The 6,000-nt window shown below is 38.2% G+C and overlaps 1 protein-coding gene across 4 annotated transcripts in view; it reads left to right on the top strand.

Moving 5' to 3' along the window:
- VTA1 (vesicle trafficking 1) overlaps window positions 1-6,000 on the top strand; it is a 43,840-nt gene that overhangs the window by 1,034 nt on the left and 36,806 nt on the right. The gene's annotated exons all lie outside the window — the stretch shown is intronic.

Raw genomic sequence — 6,000 nt, 5'->3', positions numbered from 1 at the left:
GGGAGGTCATTTTTGGGGTTTACTTAGTAATAGCTTGTCTTCAAAAAGGATTCGATGAGAAAAAAGTAGTGGTATAACTGATAGTTTAATTTGTCTTAAGTTTGCAAGGGCAAATTCATGGAATTCAGGCTTCAGAAAGCTCTGAAAAAAGCTCAAGCAACTGTGTCAGAAGAAATTTTAGTATGTTATATRTGAACAGTGTGCTGATATGGAAAAGTATCACCAAGGAAGCAAGACAGCTACGTGTTAGAAAATTGGATGTTCCCTGTAGTATCTACTGTTTTTTGCTGGAAAAACACAAGACAAAGGCTACTTTGTGTGACAGAAAGCACCAGTGAGGTCAAGATATAGTTTTTTTTCTTTTTTAACCAGACATAACACCATGTCTATCTACTCAATAAAAATACTAGCGTTTAGTGTAAGTAAGGAATTTAATTTATTTTGATTTTAATTTACAACAGAAATGTTCTTGGTGGCTGATTCCTGTTTTTCTTAACGTGTCTTCCATTCTGAAATTTAATACAAGTCTTAGTGTACAGGAAAAAGTTAATGTTATTGAATCCTTAATTAGCATTTTCTGTGAAGTCTTTTGCATTGTCTTTTTTAAGTAGTTTGAAAATTTATATATACTGTGTTTATTTTTCTGTTTGAGTACTTCAGCACATCTGTCATATAGCTGAAGACTATATTCTAGTGATATCCTTCTCAGTACGTTACTGTTTAAAGTAAAAAGCAGTGACACCTTTTTTCAAAACAAGATGCTTAAATCCTTTGTTCTTTTAAATACACAAAGGGTAAGAATCAGTGGCTAGTGACATCATTTCAAAAAGCTAATTCCTTATTGTTTTGTCTACACCTGTTTTCCACTGATGGCACCTGGTTCCTCCTATGGTTGTGATATGTTTGACTAAGATGCAAAATTCCTGTTTCCTAAGAAAACATTTTATTATTTAAATTCTGAATGTGAAGCAAAAAAAAGTCTTATGAGCCATTAATTTTGAATATTGTTGTTTTGGAACAATTGTTTGGAGTCCCAAAGTATTGATTATTAATATTACTATTGCCAAATCATGTACAGTATATAATTCTACTTCTGGCATGCTATGAATAAGAAAAGCTTTCCTTAAAAAATAGATTGTATAGTTGTAAGTGTAGGTATATAAAAAGGTTTGAGGCTATTTTTCAGATAACGTTTTGAAAGCAACACAAATTTTAAGTAGAATTAAAGGAAAACACCATTTCACATTAAATGCTTCACTGGAAAAGACTCTGAATCTATTGAGCCTTTGAAATGAGTTTCAGAAGAGCTTTGTATATTTGCAATAATTTATTGTGTGGAAGGAACTAAGTGAGAAAAGCTTGGTGTGTTCCAGGACATCCTGTATCCTCCATGCTGGCTAACCTCTGCTACCCTGCTTTGCACATGTATGCCTAGAAATGTGTGTCACGTGACCAAAATGGTGGTATGGTACAGCAGTAAGAGGAGGGGACCCTACAGGTCATGTGATGGGATAGTGCTTGCATGTTCTCTCACAAGGCTGCTTGCCTTGTGCCATTGCATGATGGTGAATGTCTGCATTTTGGTCATGCGATAGATATAACTATCAGTCCCAGGATAACAGTGCCTAAGGTCTATATAGCTCTGGAATATTGCCAGAAGTGGTTCATCTTTAGCCAAATGATTGGGTCCTTATATTAATGTCTTCATTATGCAGTAAGTTCCATGTGGACATACATTGACTAGGGTCTTGATTTATGTGCATTTTAGTTTAAATCTATTTGTATATTTCTGACAATAAGAGCTACTTCACAAATACCAAAAGTAAGTGAACTCTGGCAAGATGTGTTTGCAACACAAATATTACTTGCTGTAGCTTAGCAGTAAAATTGTCAGGGGTAACCACTTACTGCTCTTGTTTATTTTGTCTCTCTTCAGCATCTACTGGTGCCAGAGGTGTGCGCTCAAAGCTTGGAATTTGAGTGGTGCTTATACATTTTATTTACATACACCATTTTTAACTTTTTGCTCTTACTTTTTTGGTGGTAGTTCATTGGAGGTATTAAGCTAGCATAAACCAGCTCTACTACCCAAAGAAGATATTGTAGTCCTTCGGTCTTTTTCTCACCACTAAGTTGCTCCAGAAGCAAACATTGATGTAGCCGTATGATCAACAATTTCAGCCAGACCAGCTCACTACTGTTGAACAGCTATGTTCATACAGAGACAAAGACAAGGAACCAGATGCCATGGCTTGGGGGGAAGCCAGGACTGCTACTTTTTTTGGTGTTGCTGGCTTATGTTGATTTAAAGAAACTGTAATTTTATAAATATTAATCTCTATTTTACAAAATATGACTAACTGCAGAAGGGATGGTTTGTATTTGTTTGATGGAGCAGCTCATCCTGGACACCATTTCCAAGCGTATCAAGGACAAGAAAGTGATCAGGAGTAGTCAGCATGGCTTCACCAAGGGGAAGTCATGCTTAACCAATCTGATAGCCTTCTATGATGGAATGACTGSCTGGGTAGATGAGGGGAGAGCAGTGGATGTTGTCTACCTTGACTTCAGCAAGGCTTTTGACACTGTCTCCCATAACATCSTCATAGACAAGCTCAGGAAGTGTGGGTTAGATGAGTGGACCGTGAGGTGGATTGAGAASTGGCTGAATGGCAGAGCTCAGAGRGTTGTGATCAGYGGCACARAGTCTAGTTGGAGGCCTGTAGCTAGCGGTGTCCCCCAGGGGTCAGTACTGGGTCCAGTCTTGTTCAACTTCTTCATCAGTGACCTGGATGAAGGGACGGAGTGCACTGTCAGCAAGTTTGCTGAGGATACAAAACTGGGAGGAGTGGCTGATACACCAGAGGGCTGTGCCACCATTCAGAGGGACCTTGACAGGCTGGAGAGATGGACAGAGAGGAGCCTTATGAAGTTCAACAAAGGGAAGTGCAGAGGGCTGCACCTGGGGAGGCATAACCCCATGCCCCAGAACAGGTTGGGGGTTGACCTGCTGGAAAGCAGCTCTGCGGAGAAGGACCTGGGAGTGCTGGCGGACACCAAGTTAAGCATGAGGCAGCAATGTGCCCTGGTGGCCAAGAAGGCCAATGGGATCCTGGGGTTGCAACAGGAAGAGTGTTGCCAGCAGGTCGAGGGAGGTGATCCTCCCCCTCTACTCAGCCCTGGTGAGGCCACATCTGGAGGACTGTGTCCAGTGCTGGGCTCCCCAATACAAGAGACACATGGAGCTCCTGGAGCAAGTCCAGCAAAGGGCTACTAAGATGATGAAGGGACTGGAGCGTGTCTCCTATGAGGAAAGGCTGGGAGAGCTGGGCCTGTTCAACCTGGAGAGGAGAAGATGGAGGGGGGAATCTTATCACTGTGTATAAGTATCTGAAGGGAGGGTGTAAAGAGGATGGGGCTAGACTTACAGCRGTGCCCAGCAATAGGGCGAGAGGCAGCGGGCACACACTGAAACACAGAAAGTTCTTTCAGAATGTAAGGAAAATTTTCTTTATTGTGAGGGTGACCAAGCACTGGAACAGGTTGCCCAGAGAGGTTGTGGAGTCTCCATTCTTGGAGATATTCAAAAGCTAGACAGCTAGTCCAGCTAAGGTCCTGGGCAACGTGCTGTAGGTGACCCTGCTTGAGCGGGGCAGGGGGAGTTGAACTAGATGATCTCCAGAGGTCCCTTCCAACCTCAACCATTCTGTGATTCTGTATTTTTCAACTGCCACATAGTTTTTCACATGACACATAGAATAATGTTAAGGAGAACATTGATGCTGTTGTGCAGCATAACACATCACAGTTGCTTTATATTGTGGTATGTGCTGGTGGTACTGCAAAAATTTAAATCTGGTCGTATTCCTTACAAACCCTGCGTGCTTAATTCCCTTTTTAGATACTCACATCAGCCTATGATCAGTGCCTTTATATGCTGTTGGAAAACCATTACTTTTTTAGTCCTAGCCACTATTAGTAGTGTACATAATTGACAGAAACAAGAAAAATGTTTGGCTTCTGACAGCATGTATCATAAATATACTTCATTGCAAAAACTTACTCTTCTTAGATTATGGAGACTGTATAGACTGCAAGGAAATCAAGGAACCAAGTTTGTTTATTAGGTCATACAAAACATGATCCCTCTGTCTCAAATAAACAGCAAACAATTCTTTTAAAGAAATGAGAAAGTGCTTTATAGTTAATGAAGTGTTTGGGACTGTTATAATTGAACACCTTCTTTTAGACCATATGCCACTCCATATAATACCTTTTCTCATCTGTGATATTATTTTGTTCATCATAGTCATTTAGTATGTAGCAAATGCATGTTCAGTAATTGTCATTAGGTTCAATAAGTGTAAGGGAATAGCAGTAAAGGCTGCCACATAGATCCACTGGTAAAAGGAAAATAAATGATTAGTGGTCAGTAAAATACATTTCTTCTTATGATAACTTAAATGGGTGCAACTGTCCGACTACTTCAAGAGATGTAACCCTGCAAACACAAGGAGGCAGACTTTGATAAGAAATCTCTGGTCTGTATAATAACTAAACAGTGCCAGAGGCAGTGTGACTAAAAAGTTATTTTTTGAAAAACTGCAGTGTTTGAGAGGTAATTTTGTCTTCAGCAAGCTTTATTTTTTATGTTTAGAGCAAAAAATTCCTTAATAGCAATTGCTTCAAGCTTTTAGTACTCTTGTAAAGGTCTTTCAAAGATGGTTAGTAATGCTATTTATTAAACATTTTTGTACATGTTCATTGGTGTTCTAATAATCTAATTTAAAAGTATTGAAAGGAGTATCAGTGAGTTGCAAGAAAAGCATTAATGTTATGTTATATATGACATCCTAAAACACAAATAGTTTTTGGACATCCACTAATAGCAACATGAAATAATACATAATGCTAGTAACTTCTGAAAATCAGAACTGTGGTGGTGGATTTTGTTTTACAGCCTGCTGAACATCAGAAAGTGTTAATTTGAAATATGTGGACATGATCTGTTTAAAACAGGTATGAAGGAAATTTCCCACAGTAATCAGATTCATCTTTCAGATAAAAAAGCACCAGAGATAACCTTCTGAAGGATCTTATTGTGTGGACGTATGTGTTTTTGTAGGATCCAACAGGAGAGAAAAGCACAAGAGATTAGTTTCTTCCACAACTAGTTGACAATCACTTGAGTGAAAAATTGTCCAGCTTTTAATGGAAATCTCCATCAAATTTGAGTGGCTTTCAAGCTTACTCATATCCATGAGACAAGCTTCTCAAAGCAAACCAATCATAAAACCCTGCATTTTACAGAAAAACATGACAAAAAATAAAATTCATGGCCTAATGCAGAACTTGGGGAATGTAAATTTACTGTGTAATAGAAAACCTATTGTAGTTTACCAGCAGCTGAAATACTGTAAGTTTTTACTGATTCATCCTCAGAGCAGATGGCTAAAAGCAGACAGATATTTTAAGTGAACTTTTAAATTTATTCAGCTCTTTACTGTATCTTCATGGCTTTTGATTCAATTTTGAATGAATAATTTAGAAGATGCATGTAATTCAGAAGTAATATGGAAATTAATAGAGGTATTTGCCCTATTTCACTCAGGAGATCTGCACATACTCACAAACTCCATTTAACTGTGGCATTCTAGAATTGAAATGCATAAAATAATGTTCTTAGAACATTCCTTATCTACTAATATCAAATCCCTGAGCTTTCTAGTTTAAATATTCATTTTTGTACCAGTTTTATATAATACCTTTGTAAAAGTACACTTATCATATTCTCATGTTGTTGGTGGCAGAAAGCTGTTCTCCATGCTACTAACCCTGTTAATGATGTAAAGCCTATTACTAGAGATTATGTACTGAAGAACAGATTTAATCTGTTCTTTGCTCAGAATAAGTTAACTGATCTGGTCAAATATATAAGATACAGACATCCATTTCATAGTGTACTGTGACACTTGTTTTGATTGTTAGAAGTATAAACTA

This window comes from Apteryx rowi, unplaced genomic scaffold (genome assembly GCF_003343035.1).
Source record: "Apteryx rowi isolate R43461 unplaced genomic scaffold, aptRow1 scaffold_792, whole genome shotgun sequence".
In the NCBI taxonomy this organism is placed as follows: domain Eukaryota; kingdom Metazoa; phylum Chordata; class Aves; order Apterygiformes; family Apterygidae; genus Apteryx; species Apteryx rowi.
The sequence above is the reverse complement of the archived record's forward strand: the minus strand, read 5'-3'. Positions and strand labels throughout refer to the sequence as shown.